The sequence below is a fragment of the Scyliorhinus canicula genome, chromosome 15 (genome assembly GCF_902713615.1).
Source record: "Scyliorhinus canicula chromosome 15, sScyCan1.1, whole genome shotgun sequence".
Classification (NCBI taxonomy): Eukaryota; Metazoa; Chordata; class Chondrichthyes; order Carcharhiniformes; family Scyliorhinidae; genus Scyliorhinus; species Scyliorhinus canicula.
Genome location: NC_052160.1, coordinates 41,825,198 through 41,846,625, shown reverse-complemented (window position 1 = coordinate 41,846,625; position 21,428 = coordinate 41,825,198). Strand labels below are relative to the sequence as shown.

Here is a 21,428-nt window from a genome sequence, read left to right as displayed (position 1 = left end):
AAAGAAAATAAATCAAAATACATATCCATCCCTGACTAACTTGGGTCAATGATTTTGCTCCTTAAGTTAGGAACACTGAAGGTGTAGCAGCATCTTTACTGCCTGAGATTTTCAATGCAGATTCTAACAGGCTTATCATGTACTGTACTCAAGCATTCTCACTTAGTTGTCACTGACTCTGTACCACATTCGGTTCAGCTCTTGACACTTATTGTCTAATGCAGCTCCAAAACTTGGATGTTGAGCAATCAAATGCCCTGAAATACTCAAGATTGCTGAAAGAACAAAATTAACTCCTAGTATCATGCAAAACAAAAATGACAAGACATAAGCTTCTTCTTTACACAGTTAGATCTGGAGGTAGGTGAGCACTTTGGAAACAGTGACCACAATTCGGTGACATTACGTAGTGATGGAAAGGGATAAGTATACCCCGCAGGGCAAGAGTTATAGCTGGGGGAAGGGCAATATGATGCCATTAGACATGACTTAGGATGTGTAGGTTGGAGAAGTAGGCTGCAAGGGTTGGGCACACTGGATATGTGGAGCTTGTTCAAGGAACAGCTATTGCATGTTCTTGATAAGTACGTACCAGTCAGGCAGGGAGGAAGGGGTCGAGCGAGGGAACCGCGGTTTACCAAAGAAGTGGAATCTCTTGTTAAGAGGAAGAAGGAGGCCTATGTGAAGATGAGGCGTGAAGTTTCAGTTGGGGCGCTTGATAGTTACAAGAAAGTGAGGAAGGATCTAAAGAGAGAGCTGAGACGAGCAAGGAGGGGACATGAGAAGTCTTTGGCAGGTAGGATCAAGGAAAACCCAAAAGCTTTCTATAGGTATGTCAGGAATAAAAGAATGACTAGGGTAAGAGTAGGGCCAGTCAAGGACAGTGGTGGGAAGTTGTGTGTGGAGGCTGAGGAGATAAGCGAGATACTAAATGAATACTTTTCGTCAGTATTCACTCAGGAAAAAGATAATATTGTGGAGGAGAATGCTGAGACCCAGGCTATTAGAATATATGGCATTGAGGTGCGTAGGGAAGAAGTGTTGGCAATTCTGGACAAGGTGAAAATAGATAAGTCCCCGGGGCCTGATGGGATTTATCCTAGGATTCTCCGGGAAGCCAGGGAAGAGATTGCTGAGCCTTTGGCTTTGATTTTTAGGTCATCATTGGCTACAGGAATAGTGCCAGAGGACTGGAGGATAGCAAATGTGGTCCCTTTGTTCAAGAAGGGGAGTAGAGATAACCCCGGTAACTATAGGCCGGTGAGCCTAACGTTCGTGGTGGGTAAAGTCTTGGAGAGGATTATAAAAGATACGATTTATAATCATCTAGATAGGAATAATATGATTAGGGTAGTCAGCATGGTTTTGTGAAGGGTAGGTCATGCCTCACAAACCTTATCGAGTTCTTTGAGAAGGTGACTGAACAGATAGACGAGGGTAGAGCAGTTGATGTGGTGTATATGGATTTCAGTAAAGCGTTTGATAAGGTTCCCCATGGTCGGCTATTGCAGAAAATACGGAGGCTGGGGATTGAGGGTGATTAGAGATGTGGATCAGAAATTGGCTAGTTGAAAGAAGACAGAGAGTGGTAGTTGATGGGAAATGTTCAGAATGGAGTTCAGTTACGAGTGGCGTACCACAAGGATCTGTTCTGGGGCCGTTGCTGTTTGTCATTTTTATAAATGACCTAGAGGAGGGCGCAGAAGGATGGGTGAGTAAATTGCAGACGACACTAAAGTCGGTGGAGTTGTAGACAGTGCAGAAGGATGTTGCAGGTTACAGAGGGACATAGATAAGCTGCAGAGCTGGGCTGAGAGGTGGCAAATGGAGTTTAATGTGGAGAAGTGTGAGGTGATTCACTTGGAAAGAATAACAGGAATGCGGAATATTTGGCTAATGGTAAAATTCTTGGTAGTGTGGATGAGCAGAGGGATCTCGGTGTCCATGTACATAGATCCCTGAAAGTTGCCACCCAGGTTGATAGGGTTGTGAAGAAGGCCTATGGTGTGTTGGCCTTTATTGGTAGAGGGATTGAGTTCCGGAGCCATGAGGTCATGTTGCAGTTGTACAAAACTCTAGTACGGCCGCATTTGGAGTATTGCGTACAGTTCTGGTCGCCTCATTATAGGAAGGACGTGGAAGCTTTGAAACGGGTGCAGAGGAGATTTACCAGGATGTTGCCTGGTATGGAGGGAAAATCTTATGAGGAAAGGCTGATGGACTTGAGGTTGTTTTCGTTAGAGAGAAGAAGGTTAAGAGGTGACTTAATAGAGGCATACAAAATGATCAGAGGGTTAGATAGGGTGGACAGCGAGAGCCTTCTCCCGCGGATGGAGGTGGCTAGCACGAGGGGACATAGCCTTAAATTGAGGGGTAATAGATATAGGACAGAGGTCAGAGGTGGGTTTTTTACGCAAGAGTGGTGAGGCCGTGGAATGCCCTACCTGCAACAGTAGTGAACTCGCCAACATTGAGGGCATTTAAAAGTTTATTGGATAAGGCATATGGATGATAAGGGCATAGTGTAGGTTAGATGGCCTTTAGTTTTTTTCCATGTCGGTGCAACATCGAGGGCCGAAGGGCCTGTACTGCGCTGTATCGTTCTATGTTCTATGTTCTAGTTGCAGGGATTGGGGGCCCCGTTTGGGCTGATGGAGGTAATGGACTGTGTGGAGTCAATGCAGGCGGGGAAGGAACTGAGTCCAGATCGGTTTCCAGCCAGATTTTATAAGATGTCTGGGTCGGAGCTGGGCCCTCTGCTTGTGGGATGTATATGGCAAGGGGGGGGGGGGGGGGGGGGGGGCACGGGGACCGACTCCCCAACCCCACGTTGTCACAAGCGTCCATATCGCTGATCTTAAAGGAGGATAAAGACCCAATGCAGTTCAGGTCATACCATCCGATTTCACAGATAAGTGTGGATGCAAAGTCGTTGGTAACAGTGCTGGCATCGCGGATAGAGGATTGATGCCGGGTGTGCTAGGGGAGGACCAGATGGGGTTTGTGAAGGGGTGACAACAGTTGGTGAATGTATGTAGGCTGCTCAACATTATTATGATGCCCTCGGTTGGGCAGGAGGTGGTGGTGGCAATGGACTCGGAGAGGGCATTTGACCGGGATAGAACATAGAACAGTACAGCACAGAACAGGCCCTTCGGCCCTCGATGTTGTGCCGAGCAATGATCACCCTAGTCAAACCCACGTATCCACCCTATACCCGTAACCCAACAATTCCCCCTCTTAACCTTACTATTAGGACACTACGGGCAATTTAGCATGGCCAATCCACCTAACCCGCACATCTTTGGACTGTGGGAGGAAACCGGAGCACCCGGAGGAAACCCACACACACACGGGGAGGACGTGCAGACTCCGCACAGACAGTGACCCAGCCGGGAATCGAACCTGGGACCCTTGAGCTGTGAAGCATTTATGCTAACCACCATGCTAGCGTGCTGCCCTGAGTGGGTATATCTGTTGGAGGTGTTGGGATGGTTCAGGTAGGGGTTTGTGGATTGGCTTCGGCTGTTTTATAAAGCGCCGAAGGTTAGTGTCCAGACGAATAGTGGGCAGTGAGGTAGCACAGTAGTTAGCACAGTTGCGTCACAGCTCCAAGGTCCCAGGTTCGAATCCCGGCTTGGGTCACTGTCTGTGCGGAGTCTGTATGTTCTCTCCGTGTCTACGCAGGTTTTCTCCGGGTGCTCTGGTTTCCTCCCACAGTCAAAAGATGTGCAGGTTAGATGAATGGGCCATGCTAAATTGCCCTTAGTGTCCAAAAGGATTAGGTTGGGTTGCTGGGTTACGGGGATGGGGTGGAGGTGTGGGCTTGGGTGGGGTGCTCTTTCCAAGGGCTGGTGCAGACACGATGGGCCGAATGGCCTCCTTCTGCACTATAAATTTTATGATTCTATGAACAGGATTAGTTTGGAGTAATTTGGGCTACATCGGGGGACGAGGCAGGGTGGCCGCTCTCCCCTCTGTTTTTTGCTCTGGTGATAGAGATGTTGGCAATGGCGCTTACGGTGTTGAGGGGGTGGAGGGGAATTGAGCGGGGAGGGGTCGAACACAAGGTCTTCTCGTAACCAGATGACCTCCTGTTGTACGTTACTGATCCATTGGGGAGTTTTTATAGGATCATTGGGAACCTGGGTGAGTTTGACCGTTTCTCAGGATATAAATTGACTATGGGGGAATACGAGGTGTTCCCGATAAAAGGGGGCAGGAGAGGAGGCTGGGGGAGTTGCCGTCCTGGGTCGTGGGAATGAGTTTCCACCATCTTGGTTTACAGGTGCCGTGGAGTTGAGCCCAACTGCACAAGTTGAACTTAGCGCACTTGGTGAAGGGTATGAAGGCGGACTTCAAGAGGTGGGATGTGTTGCTCTAGTCTTTGGCAGGGCATGTGACAGACGGTGAAAATTATAATGCTGCCCAAGTTTCTGGTCGTATTTCAGAACCTCCCCATCTGTGTTCCTACGTCTTTTTTTAGAAAGGTGAATGGGATGATTTTGCGGTTTGTGAGTGTGTGCAAGGCCTCGTGAGTGAGGAGGGTGTTTCTAGGATGGGATCAACGTGGGGTGGTGGTGAGTGGGTGGGGGGGGGGATCTGTTGAATTACTACTAGGCAGCAAACATCACAATGGTTAGGAAATGGGCAGTGGAGGTGTCACCATGTAGGGGGACCAGTTTGAGGGCACTGTTGTTTTCGCCACTGTCGTTCTCGCCGGTCCGGTACTCCATGAGCCCAGTGATGGGCAGGTTTGGAACCAGTGTAGGCAACACTTCGGACTGGAAGGCATGTTGCTGTTTGCGCCGACAGGGCTTGCCGCGAGGTTCCAGGGATGGCGGACGGTGGGGATAGAGTACTTCAAGGACTTGTTTGTAGAAGGAAAGTTTGGATAAGCTTAAGGAGATGTATCAGTTGCCTATGGGAAACAGGTTCTGGTACCTGCAGGTGAGGGACTTTGTTAGGAAATACCATCCTTTCTGGAACTGCCATCTCTGGCAGGTTGTTGCCCGAGGATGACATTGGGAAGGAGAAAGTGACGGATATATATGGAGAGCTGGTGGATAGGAAGGACGCTCCTGTGGAGGAGGTCAGACGCAAGTGAGAGGAAGAGCTAGGGGCAGAGTTGGGGGCCAAATGTGGAGGCAAGCCCTGCGGAGGGTAAATGCTTCCTCACCGTGTGTGAAGTTGAGCCTCATCCAAGTTAAGGTGGTGCACCGAGCCTACTTGACGGTCTCAAGGATTGTTTTAAAAAATAAATTTAGAATACCCAATTAATTTTTTCCAATTAAGGGGCAATTTACTGTAGCCAATCTACCTTTCCTGCACATCTTTGGATTCTGTGGGCGAAACCCACGCAAACACGGGGCGGAATGTGAAAACTCCACACGGACAGATCCCCAGAGCTGAGATCGAACCTGGGAACTCGGCGCCATGCGACAGCAGTGCTAACCACTACGCTGCTGTGCTGCCTGACGGTCTCAAGGACGAGCCGGTTGTTTTCGGGGTGGAGGACAGGTGTGAGCGATGTCCATGGGGTCCGGCGAACCATGTGCATATGTTTTTGGGTGTGTTCAAGGTTGGGGGGTTTTGGAAGTGGTTTTTGGATGTAATGTCCGAACTTCTGGGCGTAGGGATGGCTCCAAGTCTGGAGGTGGTAATATTCGGAGTGTCAGAAGATCTGGGAGTTCAGGTAGGGAGGGGAGGTGGGTTGTTAGCTTTGTTACCAAGGTTTGGCTTTTGTATTTTTTTATATGAAAAATGCCTTCAATAAAAAATGTTTATTTAAAAAACTACCTACACTTATTACTCAGGCAGGTGCAATCTGATTAGCACACACCCAATGAAGGGGTGAAAAAAAAACCCACTGTGGTCGTTGTATTCTGCTGACTGCCAGGTGCTGCTGAATTTTTAGCTGCTGGGTCCACAGACATTGAAGGTCATGAAACACTTTGAATTTCCACAACACTACCTGATTATAGCATAGCTTTGTATGTTTCCCATTTTCGTTCAAAAAAAAAAGGAAGATACATAATTATCTAAATGTTGAAACTGCCCACCAGTTGACAGAAGGAAGAGGCAATTTTTTTGCTGGCCATCAAAAAGTAGCTGAAGAGAATGGATCGGTCCTTGTCATCAGATTGCAGAATCTTGCAGCAATCATAGTACTATTCACATTCAGGTATGAGTTATTCGAGTTGTTTAGCTTTTTTGTCACGGAATATTTGCTTCCTGTCAAGTGTTTACTTACGCCTGAGCATAAATTCTGAGACTGCCACTCACTTGCTGGTATACCACCACCGAAGTGACTAGACATTCTATAGCAAGTACGAGTGTGCCAATCAGCCAGGGAGGTAACGCCATGTTTGTACTGCAGCACAATGCGTGGGATTTACCTTAACCTAAAAACAGCTATGTGGAGATCTATTACTTCAGAGAGGATAAATGACTATCGTTTAAAAAGATGGTCTCCATTTTAATTTATTGCTTAAGTGCATCTCAAGCTACTCAGAAAGCCCTTAAAATGACTGACTAATGGTCCGGCTGACAATTCGGGACCACCGGTGGCTTATAGGGAGAAAAAAGTGATGAATTAGAAAGTTACAAATAAAATGCTAAACTAATAGATACAGGATAGATTCCCAGTTCCAGTGAATTTTTTTAAAACATAGAAAAGTTGTAAGAGTTTATCGCGACCTATATAATTCAGCCTTTTGTTGTTGATGTTAGTTTCGTTAAAAATAATTTTTTTCTCACCCCTTCTTCCCTCCCTTTCTCCCTTGTTTTATGAAACCCATCACCGCCTTCCAGTTTAATGGCAACCACCTCTGGTACTTTTTGCAAGTGGCCATTTTGATGTATCAACTTTGACAGCAAGTACTGACAAAAATTTATCAACAGAGGGAAACTGCACCACAGACAAATTGATTCAGTGCCCAGCATGCAATGTAGCTCCTAGTCTTAATGCAGAAGCCACTCATGTTTCCAACTGCAGTCTACAAAAAGCAAGGCAAATCCTACCTGGCAATTACTACCCCATCAGTCTACTCTCCAACATCAGGAAAGTGGTGGAAGGGGTCATTGACAATGTTATCAACTGGCACTTACTTAGTATTCAGGTTGGGTTTAGCCAGGACCATTCAGCTCCTGACCTCATTACAGCCTTGGTCCAAACATGAACAAAAGAGCTGAACTCCAGAGGCGAGGTGAAAATGATGGCCCTTGACACCAAGGCAGCATTTGACTGAGTATGGCATCAAGGAGCCCTGGCAAAACTGGAGTCAATGGAAATTATGGGGAAAACTCTCACACCGAAATAAAGATGGTTGCGGTTATTGGAGGTCAATAATCTCAGAATCTCAGTCCCAAGGCATCGCTACAGGAGTTCCTCAGAGTCATGTCCTGTGCCCAACCACCTTCAGCAGCTTCATCAATGATCTTTCTTCCTTCCATAAGATGAGGCTTCCCAGAAACTGAAGCAGTTCATGTTCACATTCAGCAATCTCAGGCCAATATTCAGGCTTGGGCTGATATGTGGCAAGTAATATTCACACCACTCAAGTGCCTGGCAATGACCATCTCCAGCAAGGGAGCTCTAACCATCTCCCCATCACAGTCAATGAAATTACCATCACTGAATACCCCACTATCAACATCCTGTGGGTTACCTTTGACCAGAAACTGAGCTGGACCAACCAGAAATACTGTGGCTACAAGTGCAGGTCAGAGGGTGCAGATTCTGCAAAGAGTAACTCACCTGATTCCTCAAAGCCTGTCTACCATGTACAAAGCACAGTGTGGAGTGTGGAGTGTGGAACAGTCTCCATGTGCAGCTTCAACAACGTTTAAGAAGCTCGACACCATCCAAGACAAAGCACAATCCTAAACTCATCTATAATCTTCAGAAATGCACTATGACCGGGTTTGCCATTATAACAAGCAGAATATTGACCATGTGCTACAGATAGTACAATATTTTTTGTGGCGATTAAATTGGCGCAAGGATACAAAAGGAGGTTCTACTGGTCCAAAAGCAGTTGAACAAAGCGCTGAATTAATTTTTAATATTTTATCACCATCCATCTGGATATTTGGTGTAGCAACAGGATTTATGACATACCATCTGTGGGATTAATTGCAGGGTGATTTTCATGAATTATAAACTTGTGCAATTGGGCCTTTTCAAATTCTAATACAAGGGTGTGGAAGAGAACAGCCACAGTATCAAACAGCTCACAGGCATCTGTTTCATGAATAACAAGTAGAAAGGTTCAACACACAGCATGCACTGCAGTTCCTGATCTCTAAGTGTTTCCAACTGCTATAAAGTGATCCAGTTTCTGTGAATAAACGTTGTCAGAGTTAGCAATAATCTATTCGTGATCTCGCTCAACATTTACAACCTAGCAATACAGCCTATTTGTCCCAGTGGGCGCGCTCTTCCCAAAAGTGAACAAAGTCTCCATGGCTATTCAACGCGACTTGCTTTGAGTAAGGGGCCTGAATGGGAAACACGTGGCCGAGTCTGCACATAGCCCTCTTTTTTACAATGGGGAACTCCCCATTGTAGCGAGAGATCGAGATGCCATTTTTAAATGGCGTCCCGATATCCGAAGCCCTGAAAAGAATCCCCGACCTCCCCCAGTCCGAATGCAACATGAGAGAGTCCCCCAGCCCCTGCAACCCCCAACGCCCACACCAGACAACCCTGGCCCGATTGCACGCAGGCAGAAAAATGCCAGCTTGGCAGTGCCACCTGGGCATCTTCGCAGTGGTTCCCCCTCCCCCATTCTTCTTCAAAACAGAGTCATGGATTCTGAGAAAGCAGGTGAAGCCTCAGCTTAAACGTCTCATCCAAAAGACCTATAACATTGGGAGGATCAGCCTGGATTTTTGTGCTCGTCTCCAGGGTGGGTGTTGAATCCACGTCCTTTTGAGGCAAGTGCTAACCACTGAGTCACATCTGACACCTCCTAAAGGAAAGTTGAGCAAATAGCAGAGCAGATTTGCTACTATTATCATGAGCTTTCTACCAGTAGGTGAATTATTAACAGTAACTTAAGACCTGTTTCCCTGATGGTGTTAACGACAACTTGTGCATATATCGTGTCTTTAATGTAGAAACTGTCATCCCAAGAAATTTTATAAAGAGGGAAGGGAAGAAAAGGTGTAAGGAACGGAACGGCATATAGTAAGAAAGTTGGGAATAGAGAGAAATTCTCACTGGAAGGGTTTTGAAAGGTGAAGAGGGAAGTGCAGAAATGGGGGAGATTAGGAAGATAAGTAGGGACAAGGCAACTGATGATTTCTCCAACTTTGGGCATAGGGTTAGGCTTAGAGGATTGAGGTGATGGTGAAGGAACATACAGCTAGAGACAGTTGCAATGATAGAGTGGAATGAGGTCGTGGACGTATCTGAAACTGAGGACCAAGGATCATAAATGCTGAAATCTTTAAATTCAGCTGCTCAGCGACATTTGTCAGTGTTGAATGACCTGCGAGGCATCCAATATGGTGGGCAGTAACATGAGAACATTAAAAAAAAAAATTTTTTTTTTAGAGTACCCAATTATTTTTCTTTTTCCGATTAGGGGGCAATTTAGCATGGCCAATCCACCTAACCTGCACATCTTTTGGGTTGTGGGGGTGAAACCCACACAGACACGGAGAGAATGTGCAAACTCCACACGGACGGTGACTCAGGGCCCGGATTCAAACCCGGGTCCTTAGCACCGCAGTCCCAGTGCTAACCACTGCGCCACCGTGCTGCCCTAACATGAGCACATTTCAGACTGCAAGTGCACCTTTCCATATTAGTAAAAGAAAGTAATTGGAACCCTTGTCCACACCTGAAATAGGCATCAGAATATTTATTTACAAATACCTAATACGTCCTCATTATCCCTCTGACGCTCGAGATCAGTTCGGTGGCCCTTCTCTATATGATTGTCTTGGGTTTGGTAATTTTTCTTGTGCCCTGGTGACCAGAACTGAATGCAGTATTCAAGGTGTAGCCTGACCGGACTTCCGGTTGCGGCTATGACCAGCTAAGTCGCACATTTGGCAGCTCCTGCGACAAAGGTGTTTAAGGGCCGATTGGAGGGCCCCGACGGTACTGTAAAGACGAATCCCGGTGGGGGAAGGCTCCCTGAGGAGAGTGAGACCAACTTTATGGTCGGTACTCGGAGTGGGGCGACAAAAAAAGCGGCAGCAGCTCCCCGAAAAAAGCGGGGGAAGAGGACCAAAATGGCGGCCGGTGGCGCACTAGAAGATTGGAGAAAATGGGCGGAGGAGCAGCAGGCCGCTCTCCTCCGGTGTTTTACGGAGCTGAAAGTGGAACTCTTAGAGTCTATGAACGCGACGACCACAAGGCTGATGGGGGCCCAGGCGACCCAAGAGGCGTCGATAAGAGAGCTGCAGCAGGAGATGACTGCAAGGGAGGAGGAGGCCACGGTCCTCGTGGGAAAGGTGGAGGTGCACGAGGCACTCCACCTGAAATGGCAGAGCCGCTTTGAGGAGCTGGACACTCGAATGAGGCGGAAGAACTTGAGGATCCTGGGCCTAGCAGAAGGCCTGGAGGGGCCTGATCTCCCGAAATATGTAGCGGAGATGCTGAGCTCCCTGATGGGAGAGGGGGCCGGTCCATCGCCCCTGGAGCTGGAAGAAGCATATCGGGTCATGGCTAGGCGGCCTAGGGCGAACGAGCCCCCGAGGGCGGTGCTGGTGCGATTCCAGCGTTTCTGTGATCGGGAGAAAGTGCTGAGGTGGGCCAAGAGGGAGAAAAGCAGCAAATGGGAGAATTCGACGGTGCGGATATATCAGGACTGGAGTGCGGAGGTGGCAAAGCGGCGGGCCCGGTTTAACCGGACGAAGGCGGTGCTGCACGCAAAGAGGATCAAGTTCGGAATGCTGCAGCCAGCGCGTTTGTGGGTCACCTACAAGGACCAGCACCATTACTTTGAGACCCCAGAGGAGGCATGGACTTTTGTTCGGGGGGAAAAGCTGGACCTGAACTAGAACTTGGGAACGCCGGCGGTCGAGGCCGCCCGAGTACCCTTGACTGATCAAGTGGCCCATGTCTTTCTTAGGCCAGATCGGAACTTGGTTAAAGTTGATGGATCGTTTGGTTTCTTTGAAACTTGTGTTATGGGGGGTTTCTTTGTTCCTTTTTGTGTGTCTCTTCCCGTTGCCAACTTCCCTTAATTATTGTTGTTGTAGGGGGGGCTTTTTTACTGTTTTTTGATCTGTTCTTTAAGGGTTATGGTTACTGTTCTGTTCGATGGAGGGTGATGGTTAAATACGTTATTATTGGGTAGTTATTTAGTTATGCAGGCATAGTTATGTATTTATGTATTTATTTGAGATTTGTTATTTATATTGTTATATTGTTAAGATGGGGAGGCGGGACGGGGGGGGTGCAAGTTGGTTATGCGTGTTTTCTTTTTCTCTTTTTCTTCCTCTCGTTTTAAGGGGGCTTTTTTATGGGCTTGGATGGGGACGGGGGTGGAATTGAAGATGGCGGGGTAGGGTGTGGCCGGGCGAAAGCGCGGGCTTTCCCCTGTTTCCCGCGCGCGGGACGGAGGAAGGGGGAGGAGAGAAGAGTGGGGTGTGGCCAGCAATGGCGGCTTTTCCCGCGCTGAAGCGGGGTCAGAGAGGGATGGCAGGGGGGGGGGGGGGGAGGCCCCTCCCCCCCCACATCGGGAGGAGTCGGAGTGTGGCAGGGGCAGCCGGGTCAGCGAAAACCAGCTGACTCTCGGGAATACGATGGTGGATACACCGCGGCTAGGAGGGGTCCTAGCCAGGGGGGGGGGGGGATACCGGGTTGCTGCTGGAAAGGCCGAGGACGGGAAGGGAAGAACGGGAGGAGAGAGGGGGAGGGGCCATCGCCATGGGGAACGGGTCAGAAGGGGAGGGTCGACCCGGGGCGAACAGGGGACAGGACATGGCTAATAGACAGGGGAAAGGGACGGGTCGCTCCGCGACCCGGTTGATTACTTGGAACGTGAGGGGGCTGAATGGGCCGGTCAAGAGATCAAGGGTTTTTTCACACCTAAAGGGACTGCAGGCGGATGTGGCAATGTTGCAGGAGACTCACTTGAGAGTAGTAGACCAGGTACGCCTGAGAAGGGGGTGGGTGGGACAGGTGTTCCACTCAGGCTTGGACGCAAAGAACCGGGGGGTGGCGATTTTGGTGGGAAAGAGGGTGTCGTTCGTGGCGGCGCAGGTGGTAGCAGATAAGGAGGGTAGGTACGTGATGGTGAAGGGTAGGCTGCAGGGAGAGAATGTGGTGCTGGTGAATGTGTATGCCCCGAATTGGGATGATGCGGGTTTTATGAGGCGCCTGTTGGGCCTCATTCCGGGTCTGGAGGCAGGGGGCCTGATCATGGGGGGGGACTTCAATACAGTGCTCGACCCTGGGCTGGACAGATCGAGTTCCAGGACGAATAGGAGGCCGGCAGCGGCAGAGGTGCTAAGGGGGTTCATGGAGCAGATGGGGGGGGTAGACCCTTGGAGATTTGGCAGGCCAAGGGCGAGGGAGTATTCTTTTTTCTCCCACGTCCACAGGGTGTACTCCAGAATAGACTTTTTTGTACTGAGCAGGGGGCTGATTTCGAGAGTGCAGGACACGGAGTACTCGGCCATTGCGATTTCGGACCATGCACCACACTGGGTAGAGGTAGAACTGGGGGAAGCACGGGACCAGCGCCCGTTGTGGCGCCTGGATGTGGGGCTGCTGGCGGACGATGAGGTGTGCGGAAGGGTCCGGAAGGGCATTGAGAGATATCTGGGCACGAACGACACGGGCGAGGTGAAGGTGGGGATAGTCTGGGAGGCCCTGAAAGCAGTGATCAGAGGAGAGCTGATCTCCATAAGGGCACACAGAGAAAGGAAGGAGAGGCAGGAGAGGGGAGAGACTGGTGGGGGAACTTATAGAAGTGGACAGGAGATATGCGGAGACACCAGAGGAGGGGCTGTTGAGGGAGCGGCGCAGTTTACAGGCCCAGTTTGACCTACTGACCACTAGGAAGGCGGAGACGCAATGGAGAAGGGCACAGGGCGCGGTCTATGAGTACGGGGAAAAGGCGAGCAGGATGCTGGCACACCAGCTGCGCAAGCGAGATGCAGCCAGAGAGATTGGGGGAGTGAGAGAGAAGGGAGGGAACGTAGTGCAGAAGGGGCAAGAGGTGAACGGGGTCTTCAGGGATTTCTACAGGGAATTGTACCGGTCTGAGCCGCCCAGGAGGAGGGGGGGAATGGAGAACTTCCTCGATAGATTGAGGTTCCCAAAGGTCCAGGAGGAACGGGTGGAGGGGCTGGGGGCGCCGATAGAGCTGCAGGAGCTAGTTAAAGGGATAGGCCAGATGCAGGCGGGGAAGGCGCCGGGGCCGGATGGGTTCCCGGTGGAATTTTATAAGAAGTATGTGGACTTGGTGGGTCCAGTGCTGGTGAGAGCCTTCAATGAGGCGCGAGAGGGGGGGGTTCTGCCCCCGACAATGTCACAGGCCCTGATCTCCTTGATCCTGAAGCGGGACAAAGACCCTGTACAGTGCGGGTCCTACAGGCCTATCTCCCTCTTGAATGTAGATGCCAAACTGTTGGCAAAGGTCCTGGCAACCAGAATAGAGGATTGTGTGCCAGGGGTAATCCATGAGGACCAGACGGGGTTCGTAAAGGGACGACAACTTAACACAAATGTCCGGAGACTGTTGAATGTGATTATGATGCCAGCAGTGGAGGGGGAGGCTGAGATAGTGGTAGCACTGGATGCGGAGAAGGCATTCGATAGGGTGGAGTGGGAATACCTGTGGGAGACGCTGGAACGGTTTGGGTTTGGGGAGGGATTTATCAAGTGGGTGAAGCTGCTGTATTCGGCCCCGATGGCGAGTGTGGTTACAAACGGGAGGAGGTCAGAGTATTTTGGGCTCCATCGAGGTACCAGGCAGGGATGCCCCCTATCCCCCTTACTATTTGCATTAGCGATCGAACCGTTGGCGATGGCACTGAGGGGTTCAGGGGGGTGGAGAGGACTGACAAGGGGAGGGGAGGAACATCGGGTATCACTCTATGCGGATGATTTGTTGTTGTATGTGGCAGACCCGGAGGGGGAATGCCGGAGGTAATGGAAATACTAGCGGAGTTTGGGGACTTTTCGGGATATAAATTAAATGTGGGTAAAAGTGAGGTCTTTGTGATACACCCGGGAGATCAGGGGGAGGGAATTGGGCGGCTCCCCTTTAAGAGAGCAGTAAAGAGCTTCAGGTACTTAGGGGTGCAGGTGGCAAGGAACTGGGGGGACCCTCCACAAGCTGAACTTTTCAAGGCTGGTGGAGCAGATGGAGGAGGAGTTCAAGAGGTGGGACATGGTACCGCTGTCGCTAGCAGGGAGGGTGCAGTCAGTCAAAATGACGGTCCTCCCGAGGTTCTTGTTTCTGTTCCAGTGCTTGCCCATCTTTCTCCCCAGGGCCTTCTTCAAGAAGGTAACTAGCAGCATTATGGGCTATGTGTGGGCACATGGCACCCCTAGAGTGAGAAGGATTTTCTTGGAGCGGAGTAGGGACAGTGGAGGATTAGCGCTACCCAATCTTTCCGGATACTACTGGGCGGCGAACGCATCGATGGTGCGCAAGTGGGTGATGGAGGGGGAGGGGGCAGCTTGGAAACGTATGGAGAGGGCGTCCTGCGGCAATACAAGCCTGGGGGCGCTAGTAACGGCACCATGGCCGTTCCCCCCCACAAGGTATACCACGAGTCCGGTAGTGGCGGCCACCCTTAAAATCTGGGGGCAGTGGAGGCGACACAGGGGGGAAGTGGGGGGTCTGATGGCGGCGCCACTGAGAGGGAACCACAGATTTGTCCCGGGGAACACTGGCGGGGGATTCCAGAGCTGGCACAGGGCGGGCATCAGGCAACTGAGGGACATGTTCATAGAGGGGAGGTTTGCGAGCCTGGGAGAGCTGGAGGAGAAATTTGAGCTCCCCCCGGGGAACACGTTTAGATACCTGCAGGTGAAGGCATTTGCCAGACGACAGGTGGAAGGATTTCCCTTGCTTCCCGATAGAGGGGTGAGTGATAGGGTGCTGTCAGGGGTCTGGGTCGGAGAAGGGAAGGTCTCGGACATCTACAAAATAATGCAGGAGGTGGAGGAGGTATCGATAGAGGAGCTGAAAGACAAGTGGGAAGCGGAGCTGGGAGAGCGGATAGAAGATGGGACATGGGCGGATGCCTTAGAGAGGGTCAATTCGTCGTCGTCGTGCGCAAGGTTGGGCCTCATCCAATTTAAGGTGCTGCACAGAGCCCATATGACGGGGACTAGGATGAGTCGATTCTTCGGGGGTGAGGACAGGTGTGTTAGGTGTTCGGGAAGCCCTGCGAACCATGTACATATGTTCTGGATGTGCCCGGCACTGGAAGAGTTCTGGGAGGGGGTGGCGGGGACGGTATCGAGAGTGGTGGGAACCAGGGTCAAACCAGGGTGGGGGCTAGCGATTTTTGGGGTTGGGGTGGAGCCAGGAGTACAGGAGGCAGGGGAGGCCGGAATATTGGCCTTTGCGTCCTTGGTAGCTCGGAGAAGGATCTTGATTCAGTGGAGGGACACAAGGCCACCAAGTGTTAACACCTGGTTAAACGACATGGCAAGCTTCATCCAATTGGAAAGAATCAAATTCGCCCTGAGAGGGTCGGTACAGGGGTTCTTCCGGCGGTGGCAGCCCTTCCTTGACTTTCTGGATCAGAGATAGGAACTGGAGGCCGAAACAGCAGCAACCCGGGGAGAAAGGGGGGGGGGGGGGGGGGGGGGAAGGGAGGGGGGGGGATAGCAACGAAGGGAGCACGTCAGCGGGGGGTCGCGGGCAATGACTGCCCGAGGCCATCGGCAGAAAGGGAAAAACGGCTTGGTTGCTAGACTGGTAGCGCGGGGGGGTGCGCGCGGGGGGAGGGCGTGGGGAGGATATTCCAGAGGGGATTTGTTGTGTTATAATTTAAAATGTAGTAGGGGTAAATGTTTGTATCGAAAAATTTCAATAAAAATTATTTAAAAAAAAAAAAGGTGTAGCCTGACCAAAACATTATACAGTTTCAGCAACTGCAAGTGTGAACTCACATTCCTTGGCAAGCTTCTCTACCGCACCTCCTTAAAATTAATGGAGTAATTGTTCCATCTAGTATAAGGTCAAAAAAAGGGCACTGTAGGAACCATAGAAACAAGTAGCAGCATGATTTATTAATCAGTTCTCAGTTTTTTCAAATTCTTTTACAGGATGTCAGCATCACTGGCTAGGCCAGCAGTTATTGTAGATCCCTAATTGCCCCAGAGAAAGTAGTGGTGAGCTGCCTTCCTGAACTGCTGCAGTCCAATGTGGTGTAGATACACGTGCAATGCTGATTGGGGAGTAAGTTCCAGGATTTTGACCCAGTGATAGTGAAGCAACAGCGATATATTTCCAAGTCAGGATGGTGTGTGGCTTGGAGTGGATCTTGCAGGTGGTGGTATTCCTATGTATCTGCTGCCCTTATCTTTCCAGATGGTAACGGTTGTGGGTTTGGAAGGTGCTGCCTAAGGAACCTTAATGAGTTGTGGCAGTAAATTTTGTAGATGGTACACACTGCTGCCAGTGTGCATTGGTGGAGGAGGGAATGGATGTTGAAGGTGGTGGATAGGGTGCCAATTAAGCAGGCCACTTTGTCCTGGATGGTGTTGAGCTCCTTGAACGTTGTTGGAGCTTCACTCATTTAGGCAAGTGGAAAGTATTCTATAACATTCCTGACTTGTGCCTTGTGGATGGTGGATAGGCTTTGGGGAGTCAGGAGGTGAGTTACTCGCCACAGAATTCCCAGCATCTGAACTGCTCTTGTCGTCACAGTATGTATATGGGTAGTCCAGTTCAGTTTCTAGTCAATGGTTAATCCTCCAGGATGCTGATAGTGGGTAATTCAGCAACGTAATGCCATTGAAATTCAAGGGGTGATGGTTAGATTCGCTCTTGTTGGAGATGGTCGTTGCCTGGCACTTGTGTGTCGGGAATATTACTTGCCATTTATCCGTTCAAGCCTAAACTTTGTTCAGATCTTGCTGCATATGGACATAGACTAACTTCAATATATCAAAAGTCTTGAAAGGTGTTGAACATTGCACAATCATCAGCAACTATCCCAACTTCTGCCTTTATGATGGAGGGAAGGTCATTGATGAAGCAGCTAAGGATTGTTGGTCCGAGGACACTACCTTAAGGAATTCCTGCAGTAATGTCCTGGAACTAACCCCCAAAAACCACAACCATTTTTCTGTGTGCTCGATATGTCTCCAATCAGTGGTGATTTCTCCCCTGCCCCGATTCCCACCGATACATATTTTGCTGGGCGCCACACTCGGTCAACTGCTGCCTTGATGTCAAGGGCAGTCACTCTCACCTCTTGAGGTCAATTCTTTTTCCATGTTTGGATTAAAGTTGTAATGAGATCAGGAGCTGAGTTGCCCTGGCAGAACCCCAAATGGAGTGTCAGTGAGCAGGACATTGCTGAGTTCAGTTCTGCTTGATCACACTGTCAACAACACTTTCCATCACTTTTCTGATGATCGAGAGTTGAGTGATGGGGTAGTAATTGACTGGGTTGGATTTGTGTTGCTTTTTGTAGACAGGACACACCTGGGCAGTTTTCCACATTGTCAGGTAGATGTCAAGTGTTTTAACTGTGTTGGAGAAGCTTGGCTAAGGGTAGTTCTGGACCACAGGTCTTTAGTACTATCACTGGGATGTTTATTTTTTAAATTTAGAATACCCAATTCATTTTTTCCAATTAAAGGGCAATTTATCATGGCCAATCCACCTAGCCTGCACATCTTTTGGGTTGTGGGAGTAAAACCCACGCAAACACGGGGAGAATGTGCAAACTCCACACAGACAGTGACCCAGAGCCAGGATCGAACCTGGGATCTTGGCTAACCCACTGCTGCCCAGGATGTTTTTTAAATTCCAGATTTATTAACTGAATTTAAATTCCACCAACTGATGCGAAGGGATTCAAAGCCCTGTCCCCAGGGTGTTAGCCTGGGCCTCTGGATTACTGGCCTGGTGGCATTAATCCATATCACCACCTTCCAAAAGTTCATTTCTCAGTTCACTACTTTGATATAATGCATGCTGGAGAGCTCACAATGACCATACAGTTTCGTATGTTTAAAATAGAACTGAAACAGGATGTCATTTAAATACAAATTTAAAATCTGAGAATTACCATTTGTTGTGGTACATTTAACACAAAGTTCTCCAAATGCCTCTCAAACTGCCCACAGACCGGTCAGTAATAGAATCATAGACATTTACAGCACAGGGAGGGGCAATTTGGTTCACTATATCTGTGCCAGTTCTTTGTTAAAGCAACTCAAAATGAATTTCACCTTCCCATTCTCTCCCCATAGTCCTGTTTTCTTCACTTCTTCAAACAATGATCCTATTTTCCGCTAAGAAATTACATAAAGTTAGAGAAAGTGTTTCTCCATCTGAATAGAACTTAGTACAACTTAACAGCAAACTTTGACCAGGAAATAATGAAATGTGTATCTAGGCAAACGCCCATGCAGCTCATCATTTGTTTGCTTAAAGTTGTACTATGTCTACAGTGCATGTTTACTTATTGACTGAATTATGATGCTCAAGTGACAGATGGAAAGTTTCAGATCAAGAGTATTGTATAAAACTGCAAATAGAAAATCTCAGGTGCTAAATTTGCATTCAGAGATCTTCCTCATCCTGCCATATTTTATAACTAAATCTCTATTTTCTTGCAGCAATTTAACCTATCTGTGCTTTAATTAGCGATACTAATTATGTACTGTCATCTAAGTGGGATACAAAGATTATTTTGCCCCAAGGAATAAATAAAATGAAAAACATGTCAAGCATCAATTATTTTAATCAATAAAATATAAATTTTAATAAAATCAGGAACAATCGATCAAATTTTTAACCAAAGTACATGAACTAAAGATAGGGTTTTTCATGTGTGCCTTCTCACAACAGGAGGTTAAGAACGTAATGGCATTTCCAGTGATGGGGATGTGCTGAGCGGACGCATGAAAGGTGGCTCTCTTCCTAGGAAATTGAACTTAGGCACTTTTAACGGAAAATAGTCCGCCAGAACTGAGATAAAAAGCATCCTCCCATCACCCTCTTCAACCCAAAACGAAAATATAAACCAAAATGGCGAGCAACAGCCGCACCAGAGGCCGCAAGGAAACGAGAGGCAACAGGAGCCTGGAGAAACTGGCTAGCGAGACAGCGGACCCACGAAGCAAAGCAGCCCCAGCTGCACCTAAAAGAGAGGGGCCAACAAGCCGTGCACAGAACTCCCCCTTGGTGGAAAGCGGATGGAGGAGGTTCCTCTTCAGAGAGCTAAAGGAGCTCAAAGAGGACATAAGACTCGGAATCCAGGCAGCAGTTAAGGTGGCGGTCACGGAAGCACTGGCTGCCATGCAGGTGACCCTCGACAAATCAGAGAGATGAATAGATGCGCAAGGGAGCACAATGAAGGAGCTGGAAAAGGTTTTCACAGACCAGAGCGACCGGATTGTCGCCCCAGAGACGGAAATAGCAAGGTTAGTGGCAGCCCAGGGGACCCTCAAGGGGAATGTGGAAGACCAAGAGAACAGTCAAGGCTCCAGGACCTAAGAATAATGGGACTGCCAGAGGGAATGGAAGGCAAGAACCCCCTGGCCTACGTGGCCCAGATGCTGGGAAAGCCGGTGGGAAGGATAAGTTTCCCCAGCACGCCGGAGATAGACAGGGCTCAAGGTCACTCCAGCCGAAACCCTGGGCCGAGGAACAGCTGAGGGCAACAACTGCAAAAATACACCGGTACCAAAACCGGGGAAGAATCCTGGGCCAGGCAGAAAAGAACCTGCAACTGGGACGGACATCAGATATGAATCTATTAGGACATTGGGACAGACTTGGCTAAGCGTCAGGCCGAATTCAACAGAGCAAAGGCGGTGCAGATTAAAGGTGGGGTGGAGTTTGGGATGCTCTACCCGGCCAAGCTATGGGTAACCTTCCGGGACAAGGAGGACTATTTTACGGCCCCTGCGGATGCAGATGAGTTTGTCCAAAAGTACGGGCTGGAAAGACAGCACCTGAGAGACTGAAAGAGAATTTACGCAGGACTGTACTGCCTCGCTCTAAAACCGGAAACTAGGGCACAGAAAGCAGGGGACCAGGGCAGCAGAGCGCAGGAAAAAGAGAGAAAGAAGAAGAGGGAATAGGGAAGGAAAACAGCGAGTGAAGGAGAGCCTTAGATGAATCCCAGGAGGGGGGCCACCACATTAGCGAGAAAGCTAGCGGTGGGAGGTACAAGGATGGGTGGGTGGGGGGGGGGGGGGGGGGGGGGGGGGAGACAGGCAGATAGAACCACACACCCCCATCAGAATAGTCACCTGGAACGTCAGAGGACTTTATGGCCCAGTGAAAAGATCCAGAGCCTTCACCCACCTGCACAACCCCATCTAACCTTTTTGGACATGAAGGACAATTTATGATGGCCAATTCACCTACTGTGCACATCTTTGGACTGTGGGAGAACACCCGGAGGAAACCCACGCAGATGCGGGAAAAACGTGCAGACTCAGCACAGGCAGTGACCCAAGCCAGGAATCGAACCTGGCTCCCTGGAGCTGTGAGGCAACTGTGCGACTGTGCTACTGTGCTGCCCCTTTTCGGGAGAGTGAGTGCTAGATTTCTATTACTCTTTGAAAAAGTGCTCCTGAATGGCATCAGCCCTCACTGGGCTTTTGAATGACGTGACCAATTAGTGATACACATCACTAATTGGTCATGTCATTCAAAAGTGAGGGCTGATCTGTAAAATGGAATTGCCATGTTAGTTGAGCAGGTGAGAAAAGTACAAGGAGTTACTCTTTTTTTAATTTCCTGACATAGGAATGTTGATGCTGACAAACTGCAAAAACTGGAGTATTGTTCAATTCACCAACATCAAAAACTTTCTGTAATTGAATTTGTCCTTTGCCGTTTTTCTGAATTTACCAATAAAATTAAGTTAAATAAAATTAAGTGATACTAACAAATTTCAAATGTAGTACACCTGCAGCTACTGCACTGGCATGACAAGCATCTCGAATATGTACTAAGTTCCTGTCATCGACTTAAGATAATAAAATATGCAGGAGTCAAATGCTTCCTCTAAATCAGCTTATTAATTTCCAGCCAGAACAATATGCTGTCATATTAAGGTGTGGATTTAAAAAAAAACTTATTTCCAGCCCTAAAGCTGATCAGTTCATGATCAACAACACAAGCAGGATGTGCTTTAGTCAGTAACCTGCTTTATGCACTGGGTACGAGGCCTCTACCACAGATCACATTTCTCAACATAGCCTGGTACCAGATTTAAAAAGAATAACAATGATTCAACTTGAA

General features: G+C 49.0%; 1 protein-coding gene across 5 annotated transcripts in view; it reads right to left on the bottom strand.

Annotated features, from left to right (window-relative positions):
• The window catches only part of ern2 (endoplasmic reticulum to nucleus signaling 2), a 136,736-nt gene that overhangs the window by 77,291 nt on the left and 38,017 nt on the right, over positions 1 to 21,428 (bottom strand). The gene's annotated exons all lie outside the window — the stretch shown is intronic.